This window comes from Triturus cristatus, chromosome 6 (genome assembly GCF_964204655.1).
Source record: "Triturus cristatus chromosome 6, aTriCri1.1, whole genome shotgun sequence".
NCBI classification, from domain to species: Eukaryota; Metazoa; Chordata; class Amphibia; order Caudata; family Salamandridae; genus Triturus; species Triturus cristatus.
In genome coordinates this window covers 1,139,263,343-1,139,283,014 of record NC_140589.1, presented here as the reverse complement: position 1 = coordinate 1,139,283,014, position 19,672 = coordinate 1,139,263,343, and the positions used below count along the sequence as shown (strand labels likewise).

General features: G+C 45.5%; 1 protein-coding gene across 6 annotated transcripts in view; it reads right to left on the bottom strand.

Annotated features, from left to right (window-relative positions):
* ENTPD6 (ectonucleoside triphosphate diphosphohydrolase 6) overlaps positions 1-19,672 on the bottom strand; it is a 227,917-nt gene that overhangs the window by 41,597 nt on the left and 166,648 nt on the right. The window lies entirely within an intron of this gene.

Sequence of the window (19,672 nt, the reverse complement as noted above, 5' to 3'; positions counted from 1 at the left end):
AAAGGCAGAAAGCGCCAACTGTGGATATCTGGTTGCACTGAACCGGGACAAAGTCAAAATTTAAAGCCGACTATGATGGAGGGTGGGCAGGCTACAGGAACCCAGTAAGGCCTGCTGAACAGAGTACCTTCAAACCTGGTTTGCGGAGAGTTGCTAGTATCTGGGTCGAAGATTCGATGCGCAGCCCAAGTGATGAGTCGGTTACGAGATGCATCGAGGCTGCGATGCGAGGGTCTGCGCCGTCATCGAGGATCCCATTGACGGGGCTTGCGATGCATAGTCCAAAACTAAGAATGAAGGACGCAGTCGGAGTGATGTGTCGGTTTCGTAGAACTGTGAGGCTGCGATGCAGAGGGATGGGAGGTAGTGCAGCGGTGGTTCTGATAGGGATGCGGCAGCGATGTGGGTCTTTTGCGACGCTTCCAGCCCAAGCAGCAACGGCGATGCATCGGTTCTGCTCAGGGTTGCGCCGTGCAGCAGAGGAGATGGGTCTATTCCACTGGATCTACAGAGGCTGGAAGAGCACCTTAAGCCCACTTTCAAAGGTCCAGGACTGTGGTGGCACCATTTGGCAGGGAAGACACACAAATGGCAGATTCCAGGTGCAGGTACAAGGTTGTTGGTAGCCTGTTGTGCCCCTGAGGCTTCAGATCAGGAGGCCAGCCAACTAGCCCTTGTAGTCACTCTGAGTTCAAGAGAATCAGGTCCAGTTCTTCTCTCCCAGGCAAGAGGGAAGCAGGCAGAAGATCAACACAGCAGAGCAGCAGTCCTTCAGATCAGCAGTCCAGCAGCGCAGCAGTCCAGCAGCGCAGCAGTCCTTTCAGCAGCACATCAGTCCTCCTTCATTACACAGAAGCCACAGGTCCAGAAGTATACTGAAGAGTTGGTGTCTGAGGTCCAGTATTTATACCCAGTTGTGCCTTTGAACGGAGGAGAAGCTTCTAGAGGCATGCCTTTGAAGTGCATAGGTGCCCTGACCTCCTGGCCGTGGCTCCAGACTAACTACAACGGATATGCAGCCCTTTGTGTGGAGGCAGGACACAGCCTATTTAAGTGTAAGTGGGGTGGGGCCCAGCACCTCGCTCTCATCCTGCCAGTGATGGCCCAGCCAGTCACATCTAAACTCCCCATTGGGTGTGGCTGTCTAGAAGGAATACACAAAGCCCAACTGTCAACTACACCCAGTCATGTGCATAGAGGATGCTCACAATGTGATTTCCCTCTACGCATTGTGCCTGAAGTAGCACATACTTCGGATGAAGCTCTGGTTGCCTAAAATGCTTTAGTGAAACCTTTGAAGTGGTGACTCATTTCTCTCAGCTTAGAAGTGAGGAAGGCATCCAGAGTCAATTAGACAGGATGTTTTTACTGATAGGCTAGGTGTCACTCTGTAGTTTTATATAGCACAAACGCAATCCAAAGGTATTGAAGCTCTCTACATTATCACCAGTTATGTTACACAAAGTCCCATTCCGTTTTTTTGTTTTCAGGTACAGGCAGAATGAGTGATTTGACGAGTATCAAGTGAAGTGGAGCTGACGTAGAAACTGGAACTCAGTCCAGCTTTGGCCATAACATCACATTCTCTCTCCTGCTTGGGGACTGAGCTGATATTTATCTATAACACCCCATGTCAGCATTTTGTGTGTACGGAGATTGGGCCTGGAGGTGTCACTGAGAACAAAAGAAATGTCTGAGAGTAGCCTGTGTTTGTAAGGGGATATGGAAGATGACAACCAGCACAGATAATGTGCAGTTAAACACAGCTTTTGTTTTTTTTATTTCGAGAAACCATTAAAATGAATGGGAACACCTGCAGTGGAGTGCTGCCCTAAATCACAAGGGGAGGGCAAACAGTCCCAAAGCCTCAATGTCAGAAGGGCAGGTTTGCGATTCATTCTCTTCATTCCTTGATGAGTCTGCCTCTACTCCCCTACCCCCACCTCCTTCTCACAAAGCAGAAAGGGGACTTATCAGCACTGGAGGGATGGAATCTGTGAACAATTCTGTGGGAGAATGCGGAGCAGCTGCTCAAATTCTAAAGACTGCTGTGTGTGTAGGAGCATGGCTGGCCCTGCTCTGTCTGCTCTAGGGCACTCTATTTAGATTGAATCTTGATTTATTTTGTTTTGGTTTTACCTGAATATCAGAGGTAAGAAACCTCAAGCACCTGTTTTTCCCACATCTATACACAAAAATGTATGCCACAAGAGGAACTATGCCAGAGTGAAAAAGGTCCACAGCCAGAAATGAAATAATACAGAATATTATATTACTTTTTGGTTGCAGAAAAATTATGTGAACAGTAGCCATGAATGAAGTACTGGAGAATTCTGTGAGCTATCAATTGCTACAGTATCTAAACCTAGCACATTTAACCCATTATCATTACTTCTATACCTGCTCTTAAGCTGTAGCTGGTTCGCCTGCATAGTTGCACATCACTTGGTTGTGCTCACAGCTGAAAAGAATTTGCATGCAAACATTCCGCTGTTGCACACCGGAAAGAATAATTAGAGGGAACATTGGTCATGTGATCCAGAAACACGCTGCAGGCATTAAATGGCAAAGGCAAGAAAATTCCAGCTTTCTAAAAGTGTAATTTTCAAAACTGCAACTTAAAATCCAACTACACCATAAGTTAGGATTTTTCATTACATCAAGAGACTTCAAACATGAATTGGTTACCTGTTCTCATTTGAAAATTGCACTAATAAAGGTTTTTCACAACCAGGACGTGTAAAACTATTAAAGTACAAGTTCTATCTTTTAAATACATTGCACCTTGCCCTTGGGATGTCCAGGGCCTACATTAGGGGTGACTTTTATGCATTAAAAGGAAGGTTTGGAAATGGCAAAAGGTCTACATAGCCAGGTCAATATGGCACTTTAAAACTCAACAAACACAAGTTGCAATGGCTGGGCTGAGACATGTTTAAAGTGCTACTTTAGTGGGTGGCACTATCAGTGCTGCAGGCCCACTAGTAGCATATAATTTACAGGCCAGGTAGTCCCACTTAACTAGGGACGTACACATAATTTAAATATGCCAATTGGGTATGACCCAATCTAACATGTTTTAAGGATAGAGCACAAGCAGTTTAGCACTGGTTAGCAGTGTTAAAGTGTGCAGAGTCCTACGGCCAGCAAAAAAACGAAGTCAGCGAAAAACAGGAGATCTAAAGGCAAAATGTTATGGGGAGAACCACGCCAAGGATGCCAGGCCTAACAGGTACCAATTAGAACAGTTACTCAAGGATGTCTTGCTACAAGTCAGGCTAAGTACTCATCACTGCGAGCTTGCAACATGAGCAAGCATCATTTGGCAAAAGTATGCACAGATTTCAATGTGGCTGAGGGATTTGTTGGATGAGATACTGAAACTGAGTCAATGATTAGAGGCAAAATAGGAACTGACATCAGCACACAGAATAGTGCCTAATATACTTAGTGAGGACACTTTGGAAAGCAAAGCTGTGGGTGCTGCCAACTTACAGAGTTGGGGAGTCACTGGTGGGAAAATCTTTTTTGTACCAGTAAGAAGCCTGGAAGGAGTACTCATAAGAAGAGAAATCTGCACAAAGTAATTCTTTCAGAACGTTTCGCATTATTGTTTTGTATCATCTATATGTGCCAGAATGGATGACATAACTCAATTTGCTGAACACACATATATAAAGCACACATTTTTTAAAAGTTGTTTTCCGACTGGTTCTAGCTAGCCAATGAAAAAAGTAAAATAGGATGCTATTACTAAGTTCATACTACAGGAGTGGTGATCGTGTCCACAGTACATCTGTGGACCCTGCACATGACCATACCGAACACCCATCTATTATGGATGCAGAGTTTAACAGTCTTTAGACCCAACAAAGCATCTTAATAAGTAGGTAAATAGGAATATTACATTAATATATCTCTCCCTGTGGTCTCAATCCATGGCACTGCATATGAAATATCTGCAGGCAATTACAGAATTTGTCTGAATTTAGAGTTCCAAATTATGTCTAGATCTGCTGTCCCTCTTTACAGTTTCCCATACATAAGGTGCTTGGTGATTTAGTCTCCTAAGCAACAATCACAGCTGTTTGCAGTCACTGTGTTTCGAAAGCTAATCTAACTAAGATAGGCTGTAACAGTAGTCATTGTTGATAGTCATCAGGCTAGATTGATAGTCATCAGGCTAGACAATGAATTGAGGACGGCAGCTGCTTAGTGTCATAATATGTCTTCTGCAAACTGGTTAACTAAGTATGAGACACTGCTTATTATGCATATGGATCCATGTTCTGATGATGTCAAATGGAGTGACTGTGAAAGAATGTATGAGCCTCTGTTCACACCTGGGTTCTTGAATAGCTTTTAAACTGATGTTCCATGGTAATGAAGGTACAAGTAGTGTGTATAGGTCAGGATATGGGGTATTTTGTGTGACTTTTCTGAAGCTCTGAAATGTCATTTTATGGCACTTTGGTGGGCCACAGACAACTAAATATTAGCTTTCTATCAAACAGGTTTCAGACAGAACAGAAGTACTACTGATAATATATGTGCATTGATTCACATGGCATACAAGGCAATCCACACTTATGTCCCCCCTTTAATTGCATACTTTGTGAACTACTTTGCAGCATTCAAATGCAGAATTCAATTATCGAAACTGTCAAATTGGGGCATATAGTCATCTATCAAAACGCAAAAATCTCACTCTACAAAAACACTGGGGTCCGGATTTGCAGTGGACTGGACAATCGGGTTACAGATCCCATGGACACCAACACCGGACTGAAACATTGACGCAGGCTAGCCCCTTTTCGTTTTTTTGTACACTACTGACATCACAGAAGCACTAACTCAAGCACCAACATTCCCCCCCAGACACTCAAAAATCCAGATCCTTCAGTATACGGATGACCTAGTACTCCTGGATCAGGCCAAGATAGGCTTTCAGAGAGCTTTAGATGCACTGAACATTTATAACCAGCAGAACAAAATCACTGCAAATAAGTTGAAAACAAATATTAGGATCTTCGGAATAGTTGAAAAGAATGCATATAAGAATGGTTCCTTAGGCCGAAGAAACTGGAATAGTATCCATTATAGAACTACCTCCTAATTTAGTGTCCGACAATGGCTCTTGAAGATACTACTTCTCCTGCTTAAATAAAAAGCTGCTGCTGTGACCCCTCCCCTTTGCAGAATAATTAAAAACCTCCTCAGCAGACATTATCTTAAAGGTAATCAGGGTTAAGTATTTGTCATCCTTCTTCTGTGGGTCACCCATTTTTCCTACAAAAATTGCAAAACGAAAAATCTCCAAGAAAGTTGGATAAGTTACTTACCTGTAATCCTAGTTCTCTTCCAGGGGTATCCTCAAAGTCATAAGCACTGAATATTCCCGCCCATGCGCGGGGACCCCGGAAATAATAAAAAATATATATGAAGACATATATATATATACATACACACACACACACACACACACACACACACACACACACACACACACACACACACACACACACACACACACACACACACACAGCTCTATATATGTATATATATAAACATATCATTTTTTCCACACATCACTGCAGCCCCTATAAGGGAGGCTAAACAATGTAGCCATCAATAACTTTGTTTTGCATAAACACACTATAGAATATAGACCACAGGAGGGCAAGCTTTACTTGAACTCTTTTTAATGAGTATACTCAAACAGTCTTCAAAAGAGCAGGCATTGTTAGACTACAGGCTGCATTGAAAACCAATAGTATAGAAAATGAAAGCAATTGTAACATAAAAACTGGCATCATGCCTTTAAGGCAGCCATGACCCCTGGCTTCCCATCATGCCTCAGGGGTGACAGTTAGGTCAGTTGTTCTTTGCGGAGACCTGAGGGTCAGGGCACAAAGATATAGTAAAGCAGAAGTCTCATTTGCCTGGGGAGGCGGGTGGGTTGCTTATGACTTTGATGAGGATACCCCTGGAAGAGAACTAGGATTACAGGTAAGTAACTTATCCTTCTCTTCCAGGGGATCCTTATCAATAGTCATAAGCACTGAAGAGAATAGCAAGCCCATTCTCCGCCTGCGGGCAAATGAGAAACAATGAGCACACAAAACAATCAAAACTTTTATCAGCCTAGGAACAGATTTCTCAAGGAGGCCTGGCCCACTTGAGTGTCCGCTCTGGTATCTGAATCGAGACAATAGTGTCTTGTAAACGTATGTATAGATCTCCAAGTGGCCGCTTTGCAGATCTCGGTACATTGTTAAGGAAAACCAATGTAGCTGCTTTTCCTCTGATGGAATGAGCCCTGGGCCTAGATCAAAGTGGCTTTTGCGCTAACTGAAAAGCCAGTTTGATGCATGACACTATCCATCTAGAGATGGACCGCTTGGAAGCTGAAAAACCTGTTCGGATTGAACCGTAGTTAATGAACAGTTGGTCAGATTTCCTAATCGTCTTGGACCTGTTCAAATAGAATTTCAAAACCCTTTTCAGGTCTAAAGAGTGAAGGGACCACTCAGCTGGCGTAGAGGGATTAGGAAAAAGGTAGGAAGTGAAATGGTTTGGTTGAAATGAAAATCAGACACCACCTTTGGAAGGAAAGAGGGGTGGGTTCTCAAAACAACTATTGAGATGAAAAACTGTGTATGGTTGTTTCGAGCAGAGAGCCTGGATCTCGCTCACTCTGCGAGCTGAAGTAATCGCCACCAAAAAGGTTGCCTTCCAAGTTAGGGGCTGGAGGGTTGCCTTGTAGATTGGTTCAAATGGGGGTCCCCATCAGTTTAGAAAGAACCAGATTTTGCTCCCAGGGTGGAGAAGGAGGCCAAATGGGATGGCAGACTTTCTTTAACCCTTGTTCAAAATCTTTCACAACCTGCATCTGAAAGAAAGAAGGCTGAGAAGGGGAGCACTGGTAGGCCTTGATGGCAGCCAGGTGCACTTTAATTGAAGAGAATTTTAGACCTGCCTTAGCTAGGTGGAGCAGATAAGGTAGAATCACATCCTTCTGCCCCTTGGTAGGGTGGTCATTATTTTGCACACACCATATATACAAACGTTTCCATTTACAAGCAGAAGAGTGTCTTGTGGAAGGTCTTCTTGCTTCTTTCAAGATGGTCATGCAATCCCGAGGGAGTCCTAAATGACCATATTGGAGGACCTCAGGAGCCATGCTGCCAAGTTCAGTGACAGAAGGTAAGGGTGATGAATGCTTCCGTTCATCTTGGACAGCAGGTCCAGTCTGCCCGGCAATCTCTTGTGTGGACGTTTGACTGGCGCAGCAGGTCCGGGTACCACCACTGCCGTGGCCAGCCTGGAGCAATCAGAATCATCCTCGCCTCTGAGTGGGAGAATTTGGTTATCACCTTTGGGATGAGAGGAAGGGGAGGAAAGGCGTACACAAATCCCTCCTGACCAGTTGATCAAAAGGGCATTCCCTCTCGACCCTGGTCGCTAGAATCTTGAAGTAAAGTCAAGGCATTTTTTGTTTGTGTCATCCGCGAACAGGTCGATGCTTGGGCGACCCCATTCTTGGAAGATGTCTTTGACGACTTCGTTGTTTAGAACCCAGTCCTGCTGGTCCTTGAAGTGATGACGGAGCGTCTGCTTTTGAATTCTGCTCCCCCGGAAGGTGTATTGCGGTTATAGTCAGATTCAACGCCAGGAGCCAATACCAGAGAACTTGGGCTTCCAGAGATAGAGATCTCCACCGGGTCCCTCCCTATTTGATCAGATAATACATGGTGGTCGTATTGTCTGTCGGTACTAGAATGGAGTTGGTCTGAATCGAAGGAAGGAAGGCCTTGTGGGCTAGATGCACAGCTCTCAGCTCCAGCATGTTGATGTGATACAATTGTTCCTTTGATGACCATCGACCTTGAGTCTGGAGGGACCCCTTGTGTGCTACCCAACCCTGGAGGGAAGCATCCGTGATTAATGACTGAGAGGGAGTTGTCTGATGGAATGGAACCCCTACCAACAGATCTTTTTGTCGCATCCACCATGGAATCGATGCTGTGTGTGTCAGGACCCCACAAGTCTTACCTGATATACTTGTGGAGTTATCTCACAGAGACAACGTGAATAACCTCCACCATCCCCTACCTTTCCCTAGTAAGGGAATGTATACTGACCAGGACAAGGATGGGACCGGGGAAAGGAATCCTAAAATGGAGATATCGACATGAAGACCTGGTGGGTGCTCCTATCAATGTTGGGGAACTCTCCTGGGATCACCACCTAAAGAATTGATAAACCATATAATTAGTGTTTGCCCTTCTTCCCAGGATCAAAACTGCATCATACACACAAACATCCAAGGCTTCACTATGAATACATAGTCACCTGGAAATTGTGAGAGTCAGCAGGATAGGGAGGTCTTCAGTGCGCTCCTGCGTGAAAGGAAAGGTACAACCGACAACGTGCTCCTGCGTGTGTCGCAACGAAAGTAAAAGAAAAGCGCTCCTGCGCTCAAAGCTATTGATGCAAGCGACAATGCGCTCCAGTGCTTGTCACAGTGGAAACAATGGAAAGCACTCCTGTGCTACGGTGTGGGCAAAGGAAAGAAAAAGCGCCTCTGCACTTTATGAGGAGTGGGCAGCACTACTCTCCAGCGTGATTTTGCCACAAAATGTGATGAAGGGAAAGAGACACCGCGCTCCAGCGTGTGTCTTAACCATGATACAAAGAAAAAGCGCTCCTGCGCTAGGATGTTAGATATGCGGCACCGCGCTCCAGCGTGTGTCGCAGCAATGAAAGTAAGCGCACCAGCGCTGATGACAGACAGGCGGCACCGCGCATCAGCGCGTGTCGCAGCAATAAAGGTAAGAGAAAATGATTATCCCCAGCACACGTAAACAATTCTTTAAGTTAATATCATAGCATTTTGTGAGCAATGCTTGGAAATAGTTGAATACAGATATATGTCTTTTTTTCTTTTATTGTCAAGTTCTTCTTACAGCCAACACGTGTTTCGTCGCTAATGGGAAATCTCCTGCGACTTTATCAAGGCTGTATAAAATAAACAAAACAATGTACCACCTTACATAGTAATACGTGTACATAAAGCTTAAACCATAGTTAAGTTAAGAAGTGCTCAAAAGCAAACACAAACAAATGGCGGAAATGACGTGGTAGGCCAAAATACCAAGGTAAAATTTGGGCTAAGTGACCCAAAAGACTATTCAAGCGATGGAAGAGAGAATCCCAAAAATAATATGGTGGGCCCGTGATTTCACCGTGACACGATCGCATAATAGCACTATATATATGTGAAAGGATTTTAGATAGTGCAGCTGAAGATGATGTCAAGTTTAGACAGCATAGACCCTTAAGCCCAAAATTTAGTGATAAGGGTGCAGAAAGAAATTTGTCAATATAAATACTTTTGTCTTGCTTGACAGCGATCTAGAAATATGAACAATGAAATTATACGAATGAAGGTCGCGCGTGGTAAGGTTGTTTGTGATGCCAAAATTATAAACATCAAAGACCTACTTGTATTGTGGTGATAATTCTAACACACAATAAGGGGTTCTGTTCCCCACGACGTCACACTATTTTGAGAAGAGAAGACCAGGGGTTCAAATATGTCCCTGGAGAAAGAATTCCGTGTATCCTGAAATTAATGTTGAATATGCGTATCAAACATGTGTCACTGGACGCATTACACATCAAAGCAAACACCCAAAACTCCAATTGTGTGGGTCACCTAATCCAATTGTGTATGGCAAAATTTGCAAAGTATACTGTCCTATTCTGATCCCATGATGGATAACATAAAGGGGGTGTATTACACAGCTAAACATTGTCAGTAGGTTGTGTATGAATTCAATTGCAAACTAAACATTTATATCGAGAGCCGCATGACACCTTATATAGATACCAAGCTGTTATAAGCTTGTTCCTTGTCACAGTACTACAGTTATATACCCATAGAGTATATGACGTGTATCAAAGTTGTTTTAAAATGGCACTATAGTTGTGAATATGTCACATGCTATGCGCAGTCATGCAATGAGACGTTTAAACCACAAGCACAATCGCGTTGTGTGTTAAATTGAATCTACCCTCTATCGTACTTATGCCATGAGAGTTAAAGCCCTCACATCTAAACCAGTGCTCCAAATTATACTAAACGTACAAGGCTTATACTCCACTGGCCAAATGCTGTCATGACGATTAGAAATACCGATCCTAAATTGCTGTTAAATAAGTCTTGTACAAATAACTAGGTCCCCCAAGCTCTTACCATTATGTTGTAAGTGTAGTTCTTGACGTCGCTCCTCGAGTCTTCCCGGAGTATCGGCGCGCGGCAAAAATGCACGCCATAGCTGTAACTATATAGACTCCCTGCCATGAAGTATTGAAATGGAAAACGGACTGTGTGTGTTTCCTCTACCCAGCGCTGAGTGATGGCAAGAGGACTCGCTATCTGTTGTATTTTTTGGCGGACATATTTAAGAACTTAAAGTTTCACATAAACCCATTGGGTGTTTCTGAAGATCGTAACAAAGCCAAAGCCGATCACAATATTTAAAATAAGCATCGTTCATCTGAGGTAGTCAGTGTTCAAAAGAAAGACGGCATATTAGAGGGTTTTTGTAGTGATATTTCTCATGATAACTAAACATGCATATCTATGATGGGTGCCGGTATTGGGTGTCTGTTTGTGCAAGTGAAAGATGGAGCGTAGTAATAACAGTGAAGAAACCCATGTGTGTTGTATCTAAATAAGATAGACTGGAACAGATACAGGTAGCCGGGGATGCGGGTGGGCGTATGTAGATCTGCAGCTCTACATGCCAAGAACAGATGCATACTGGTAAGTAGCATATTCCGTTCGAGGCATATGAGCTGCAGATTACACACTTTTGCATAGACTATATAGCAGTTCCCAACCTTAACGGCGACCACCGGTATCTGTTGCAGTGGTTTGAAATAGTGTTTTTAGTACAGCCTGGCCCACACTAGCTTGTTGCTTGGTTTGCACATCTACACAGTAATGTTTAGTGAAAGTGTGCGGTGTTGACCATGTAGCTGCCTTGCAGATATCATCTAAAGGGATGTTCCCTAGAAAAGCCATAGAAGCCCCTATCTTTCTTGTAGAGTGGGCTTTAGGGGGAACAGATAGCGTGCGTTTTGCTTTGTGGTAGCAAATTTGTATGCATTTTACAATCCACCTAGCTATCCCTGATTTAGAGATGGGGTTGCCTTTATGAGGTGGAGAGAAAGAGACAAACAGTTGCTTTGTCTTTCTGAAAGGCTGTGTTCTCTGGATATTGTAAAGCAAGGCCCTTTTAACATCCAGTGTGTGTAGAGCCCTTTATGCAACAGTTTGAGGTTGCGAGAAAAAAAATGGTAATTCTACCGATTGGTTTAGATGAAAGGGTGAGATGACTTTGGGTAGGAATTTTGGGTTGGTACGGAGGACAACCTTGTTCGGGTGCATTTGGAGAAAAGGTTCTTGTATAGTAAGTGCTTGTATTTCACTGACCCTTTTAAGGGAGGTGATGGCTACAAGGAAAGCTGTTTTCCAGGTGAGGAATTGCAGTTCGCATTTATGCAAAGGTTCGAAAGGCGGTCCCATTAGCCTTGTGAGCACTATATTTAAGTTCCACACAGGTGAGGGTGGCACTCTGGGAGGAATTATTCATTTTAGGCCTTTCATGAAGGCTTTAATGGCAGGCACTCTGAAAAGTGATAGGTGCTGTCTGTTTTGTAGGTATGCGGCAATTGCTGCGGGGTGTAACCGAATGGATGTATATGCTAGGTTACATCTTTGTAGATGTAGTAAGTAGCATATGATGTGCTGTATGGATGCGTCTAGAGGGTTGATTGTGTTATTATGGCAATAAACAACAAATCTTTTCCACTTGACAGCGTAGCAGGCTCTAGTGGTAGGGCATCTAGCCTCTCTGATAACGTTCATACAGTCAGGGGGAAGGTGAAGGTATCTGAATTCTAGGATCTCAGGAGCCAGATCGCAAGATTGAGCTGAGCTGGGTCCGGGTGTCTGATCTCTCCATGGTTCTGGGTTAGGAGGCATGGTGAGAGGTGTAATTTTTGGTGTGGCACTACTGAGAGTTCCAGCAGCGTGGTGTACCACGGTTGTCTGGCCCATGTTGGAGCTACTAGAATCAGTGTGAGGGAGTGCTGTTGTAGCTTTCGCACCACTAATGGAATTAGTGGGAGAGGTGGAAAGGCGTATGCAAATTTGCCTGACCAGTTCATCCATATCGCATTGCCTTTGGACAATGGGTGTGGGTATCTGGCGGCGAAGCTTGGGCATTTTTTGTTTTCGTGGGTGGCGAATAGGTCTATCTGTGGATGCCCCCACATCTGAAAGAACGGGTGAAGAACCTGCGGGTGAAGTTCCCACTCGTGGATCTGCTGCGTCTGTCTGCTGAGCAGATCTGCCATGGTGTTTTGGACTCCTGGGACATGTTGGGCTAGGAGAAAGATTTTGTGTGGAATTGCCCATCTCCATATGCTCTGTGCTAGTTGAGAGAGCTGTGGAGAGTGTGTGCCGCCTTGTTTTTGGATGTAGTACATGGCGGTCATGTTGTCTGTGCGGATAAGGACTGCCTTGCCTAAAATCTGTGTATGAAAAGATTTTCGGGCTAGAAAGATTGCCAGTAACTCCAGATGATTGATGTGGAGTAACTTTTGTTGCGGCGTCCATGTGCCCTGCACTGTGAGGTGTAGTAGATGAGCTCCCCAGCCAGAGAGCGATGCGTCTGTTGTCAGGATTATTTGTGGAACCGGGTCCAGGAACGGTCGACCTCTGGAAAGATTTGTGGTGTTCCACCACTGTAGAGAGCGATGGGTGCGACCGTCTACCAACACCAGATCTGTCAGTTGCCCCTGGGCCTGGTTCCATTGGCACGCTAAGCACTCTTGGAGTGGACGCATCTGGAGTCTTGCATGAGGCACTATGAAAATGCAAGAGGCCATCATCCCTATCAGTTGCATAAACACTCTTGCTGGGAGGGAGTGTTGAAGTATGAATTCTTGACGCAAAGCCTGAATGCTTGCAATCCTGGCCGGATTGGGGTAGGCTATGGCTTTTGAGGTGTCTATGGTGGCACCGAGGTATTGCTTTATGTGGGATGGTGTTAACTGGGACTTTTGGTGGTTCACCGTGAAGCCTAGTTGGTGAAGTAGTTGGATTGTAGTGGCGGTGTGGTGTACACATTGGTTGTAGGACGCGGCTTTTATCAGCCAGTCGTCCAGATACAGGAAGACGTGAATGTGCTGTCTTCTGAGATGTGCCGCCACTACCGTTAGGCACTTGGTGAATACCCGTGGTGCTGTTGTGACCCCGAATGGGAGCACCTTGAACTGGTAGTGTTGCCCGTCCACTACGAATCTGAGGTACTTTCTGTGGGCATGGTGTACCGGAATGTGAAAGTATGCGTCTTTCAAGTCCAGTGTGGTGAGAAATTCGTTCTGGGAGAGGAGCGGAAGTACCTGCTAAAGTGTTACCATGTGAAAATGGTCCGAATGTATGTATGTGTTTAGAGGCCGGAGATCTAAGATAGGTCGTAGAGCCTCGTCTCTTTTTGGTATCAGAAAATATAGGGAGTAGACCCCTACATTTTGCTGATCGTGGGGGACCCGTTCTATTGAGTGTTTTTGTAGGAGGGAAATTACCTCCTGTTTTAGTAACGTGGAATGTTCTTCTGACATTGGGCGTTGCCTGGGTGAAATGTTGGGGGGGGGGGTAGATGTGAGTTCTAGGCAGTACCCTGAACGAATAATTTGGGTCACCCATTTGTCTGATGTGATGGACTCCCAGACGTGAAGTGAAGGAAATTTTGTAGTCTGCCCCCGACCGGAGTGGGATGGTCTGGAGGGAGCAGGGGAAAGTCATTGGGTAGGCGGTGTGGCAGAGCGGGCAGTATTTGTTTTGCCTCTGCCTTTATTGTTATTGCCTCTATATCTGCCTCTTTGATAACCTTTTGTGAAGGTGGACTGAGGAGGGGATTTGTAAGACGTGGACGCGCTATCTGAGCAGTAGCCTCTGCCCCGAAAGGAAGACCGGCGAAAGGAGCGCCTAGGAGGGTGTGACTGTAGGGCTCCCATAGATTTCGCCGTATCTGTATCTTTCTTTATCTTCTCGAGGGCCTCATCTATCTTTGGACCGAATAAATGTTCCTGATCAAATGGATGGTTTAATATAGAGGCTTGTACCTCCGGTTTAAAGCCTGAAACTCTAATCCAAGCGTGTCGACGGAGGAGGACACTAGTGTTAATGGCCCTGGAGGCTGTGTCTGCTGCGTCTAAGGCACAGCGCATAGAGGTATTAGTTATGGTCTTACCCTCTTGAATTAATTAATTGGCCCTATTTTTATATTTTTATGGGAGATGGTGCATGATGGTTTCTAGTTCATCATAGTGCGCTCTGTCGTATCTGGCCAATAGCGCTTGAGTGTTGGCGATACGCCATATATTGGCTTCCTGGGACGCAGTGCGTTTTCCTGACGCGTCCAGGAGCTTTGACTCTTTGTCCGGCGGTGGTGCTTCGCCTGATGCCTATGAATTCGATCTTTTCCTTGCAGTGGATACCATTAAGGAATCCAGTGGCGCTGGCCCTTTGATATGCAGGATCTGTGGGGGCGGCTTTATACTTTTTTTCTATGCGTGGGTTTAGGACCCTAGCCCTGACTGGGTCTTTAAAAACCTCTGGTGCATGTTTTATTACCCCTTTGAGCATAGGTAGTATAGCAGTAGACCTATGTGCATTATCAAAGGTGTCTAGGAGGAAATCTTCCTCTACTGGGTCAGTGTGTAGCTTTACCCCGTGATAATGTGCCGCCCTCTGAAGTAGGTGGTGAAAACCTAGTGAGTCTTCTGGTGGAGATGGCCTGGATGGATAAAGGTCATCTTGTGGGACATCTGGAATTTCTGGATTATTGTAATCATCCCAGGGATATGGGGATCCTGTAGGGGTGGGATCTTGTGGCACATCTGCTGGGTCGTAGTATGGGTCCCCCTGATCATCATGGTCTGGAGACGGGGTCGGAGAGCGATGAGGCAGGGGTGGAGAAGGTAGAGGGGGCGGAGGTGGAGAGGGTGGAGGAGGAGGGGAAGGCACTCTGAAAGAGGAGGTAGCACAGTCCTTCCTCTTTGGAGGTGGAGCTGGTTTGTCCAAATGTCTCTTTTTAGAAGACCGTGCCAAATGCCCAGTTTTTGGATCCTTGGTAAGTGCCTTTTGCAAAGGATCCGGTGTAAAAAGTTCTTGCGACACTGGTGATTCGGTCGGCGCCGACGTTTTTGGGGCTGATGGCTTTTTAGGCTTGTCTGTGCCGTGCTTTTTTGGGACCTCTGATTTTTTGTTCGGTGCAGAGACGGGCTTCGGCGCGGGAGTGTCGGTGCCGGGGGCCTTATGATGTTTGGTCGGCACCGAGAGGCTGGGTTTGAACACCGAGGGCTTTGGTACTGGGCTCGGTGTAGAGGCCGATCTCTTCTTCGGTGCTGAAGGGTGTTTTTCGGCACCGCTGGCAGGCTGGCTCGAGCCCGAGCCGCCGGAAGACTTACTTGGCTTCTTCACCGGGCCCGAAGGTGGGGTGTTCGAAGCAGTGTCTTTGGTCTTGCCTAGGCCCGGAGGCGAAGGCGTGACCGAAGCCTTTTTGGGTGTCGGTGCGGGTGTGGGAGGGGGTATTTTACTCACAACCCTCTGCGCCGGGGTGATGTCCTCCACATCCAAGTCGTCGGCTCCCGGAAGCACTGACTAGGTCCTCTTCGGTGTGCTGCTGTCCCAGAGCTTCGACGTCGTCCCCGAAGATGTCGACTGGAACGGAAGTCGAGGAGTGCGCCATTTTCCGTCTGGCCCTTCGATCTCGAATAGTCTTTTTGGATCTAAAAGACTTGCAGGCGGGACAGTCTCGAGCCTCGTGTTCAGGGGAGAGGCAGAGGTTGCACACCTCATGAAGATCGGTGTGGGGGAATTTGGACCCACATCGAGGGCACTTCTTGAATAGAGTTCTTTCCATCAGCCGGGACCGGAGCCTGGATAGGCCCGAAGGCCGCCGTCGATGACTGGAATCGAAGGTGTGTCAAAGAAGAAGGTGATTGAGGAGATCAGTATCTAAACAATACCACGGAGAGCGAGGATTCCGCTTCGATCGTCGAACTGGAATGTTCGGAACCGGAGCGCGAATTATTACAATCCAAGCCCAATGGTGGAAAAAAACAATCTGAGGATGGAGCCGAAGCCCATGTGCAATACGAACCAAGGGAGGAGTCACCGACCTCGTGACTTCCAAAGACTTTCCAAGAGGAAAAACAAACTGCAAACATCCGGGCCCAACACCAGATGGCGATCTATGCAAAAGTGTGTAATCTGCAGCTCATATGCCTCGAACACACTTTTCCTATTACGGAGACTATTGTAGCCCCCAGATAGTGGATTCTCTGTGTGGGATGCTGTGTCGAGGAGACCTATGTAGAGGGCTGGAGTAATCCTGAGTGCCTCGTGTTTGTACTGGTCCAGATTTCTGCAAGTGATTCAGAGACCATCTAGGAGAGAGGTGCACAGATGGAGATTACTGCCTCTTTTCTCGTGCAGGAGCCTCAGAGCGTAAACGGGGCAGTACCGGAGAAGCCGCTGGGCTGCTCGAGGTTGAGATAATCACCTCCGGTGATCTTGAAGATGAAGATGAAGTACCTCTTGAACCCGTGTGATGGGTCGACGCCGACTGGCGAGAGGGTCTCGACGTGGAATGTAGAGACCCTGTGTCCTGAACTAGTGCTGGTGATTTTGCGCTCGACGTTGGTGGTGGTGACGGAGAAATGCTCACCAGGCTTGAGGAGGACCTGGCTCAATGTCAAGCGGTGTGTCCTCGGGGTCGAGCATTCTCTAGGAGTGGAACTGTGTCCCGATGTCGATAGCCGCCTAGTTGACGACAAAGGTGGTGTTTGTCTCGACGTCGAACATCCTTGAGTTGACACCGACGAAGATCCCTGTCTCGATGTCGAGCGCCCGTGAGGTGGTGCCTACGGAGTCTTGTGTCTCGACGTCGAGCGCCTTTGGGACGCCGCCGACAGAGACTTACGTGACGACGCTGATAGCCCTTGGTCCGAAACCAACGGGGACTTGTGCCTTGACGTAGACCTTTTTTGCGACGAAGACTAGTGCCTCAACGTCAAGTGTTGGGAGGACACTAACGGAGACTTGTGCCTCGACGTCGAATGTCTGAGAGAGGCCACTGACAAAGTCTCGTGCCTCAACGTTGAACGTTGCACCAACGCTGAGGGAAACCTACTCCTCGAAGTTGAGCGTCGCCGGGTTGTCGCCAACTGAGGGTCCGCTACCTGATGACTCGACGTTGTAAATGCCGTCTTTGATCTTGGTGTCGATGGCTTTGACGACGACATCCATTTCTTCGCCGCTGGTAAATTCAACGCCAAAGGGGAACAGATTGGAATTTTGCTTCTCGACATCGATCTTGCCCTCTTTTTCTTCTGTCTCACAGGAGACCTACCTCTCTCAGAAAGTCCATAGAGGCGAATCCTTTCCCTCTCCTTGAGAGTTCTTCTAGACAATTTCTTGCAAGGTTGACAGGTCTCAGGGAAGTGAGAGTCAGGGAGACAGTGAATGCACAGAGAATGTGTATTAGACCTGGCCTTCCTCTTGCTACAGGAAGGGCAAGGGCCAAAAAGAGAAGGCATTATGACAGAAAAACAATCACTTTCTGTAAAAAAAACTGTTGTACCTCACTCTAAACCTTAAAAGACGTTGAGTGAAAGGCAGAAAACCACAATAAAGCAGAGAATTATTTGACAAAAAAGTCAAAAAGTCAGAGCTGTGAATTCCAGGGTCCTGACTGAAGGAGCCGGAAAGAACAACTAATCTAACGGTACCCCCTGGAGCATGATGGGAAGCCAGGGGTCATGGCTGCCTTAAAGGTACGCTTCCAGTTTTTATGTTACAGTTGCTTTCATTTTCTATACTATTGGTTTTCAATGCAGCCGGTGGGCTAACAATGCCTGCTCTTTTTCAGACTATTTGAGTATACTCATTAGGAATAGTTCAAGTAGGACTGTCCAGGGGTTTGCGGCTGAACACTGTAACTCTAATGACTTGAAACTGTGAAGTGACCAAAATGTTGAGTTTTGTTAATAAAAAGAATTTACAAAAAAAAAGAAAAAAAAAAAAAGAAATAGTTCAAGTAAAGCTTGCCCTCCTGTGGTCTATATTCTATAGTGTGTTTATGCAAAAACAGTTATTTATTGTTGCATTGTTTAGCCTCCCTTATAGGGGCTGCATTTATGTGTGGAAAAATATATATCTTCATATATATTTTTTATTATTTCGGGGGTCCCCGCGCATGGGTGGGAATATTCAAAGCTTATGACTATTGATGAGGATCCCCTGGGAGAGAATTTTGGCTTCCTGACTACATGAAAAGGTCTCAGATACACTTGGAATTTGGCTTACATATGAAAGAGCTTGACTTTAATGCATGTTTCCTGAAATATTGCTATAGCATAAAACACTCTGCAGCTGAAGCCTTAAAATTCTATCTCAGTGAGGTAATAGACGGTGAAAAGCTTCACAACAATCCATGGGTGCAACAACTGGGAAAAGCAATTTTAGCTTTGGAAATGAAGTTAACAAAATTAATTTTACTCTTGTGCACAAAAGATCTCAGAACTCTGGAAACTTTTTACACAGTTTCAATTCTATGCTACTCATATGACACATTAGCATGACAAAAATACTTATAGAATGCAATAAACAGGACCAATTTGAATAAGATCATGCACATTAAATGCCAGTGTTTCCCAATAAAAGGATACAGGGGAAAATGGGTTAAGTCACAACAAGGCAGTACAACTGTGCTTTTATCAGGAAACAATACTCCATCTCCTGAGTTATAGTCCAGGTGTTGTCTCAGAAAGACACAATATTAAAACCCATATTTTTTAACGAGGGGTAAACAAACATGTAAGCATACTCTGAGGTATTGTCTGAACAGAGAAGAAGTCTCAGTGTTGTCCCGTTTCGCAACGTTTTTAAATCTCATATTTCTAAGATTAACTGCCCAAGTGTTGTATGTTTTATTATTTCTGGACACAAAAGGCCTATGGCCAAAATTGTTGCAATTAACTTGAACTTGTGAAGACTAATAATCCAAATATGAAGTATAAAGCAGAGAGGTGCCTGTACACAAATGTTTAATCAACGGCTCTGAGGAACCCTCTATGGATGATCACAAACAAAACACTCAGGTCTAAAAGGTGTCTGTTTGTTAAGATTATGCCAGCACTGCATTCCTCAAGACAGAATGCAAGCTTACTACTAGATACCAAAATGGCAATGCATGCTGTACGTCAACTCTCTCTACTCTCTCTTCCCAGGTGTTTCTCGACCGTTGCTGTGATAGAAGTGGTTGGGGACTTTGGAAGCTTCTGAGCAAGTGCTGATCAAAGGCAGAAGTAACCACCATCACTAGGCAGCTGGAACTACTGTTTTGTGTTGCATATCTTAACACGGAGTGTGGAATGAGCAAAAACATTCTAGCATTAGAACGTCTTTGCTACTAGCAGATTTTATGCCAGTGGCGCTTTTACAATGGACAAGTGCAGGGGCCTAACATCATGTAAAAAATCTGTTATGCAGCAAATAAGAGGCAATATGCAATTCCCATCTCAT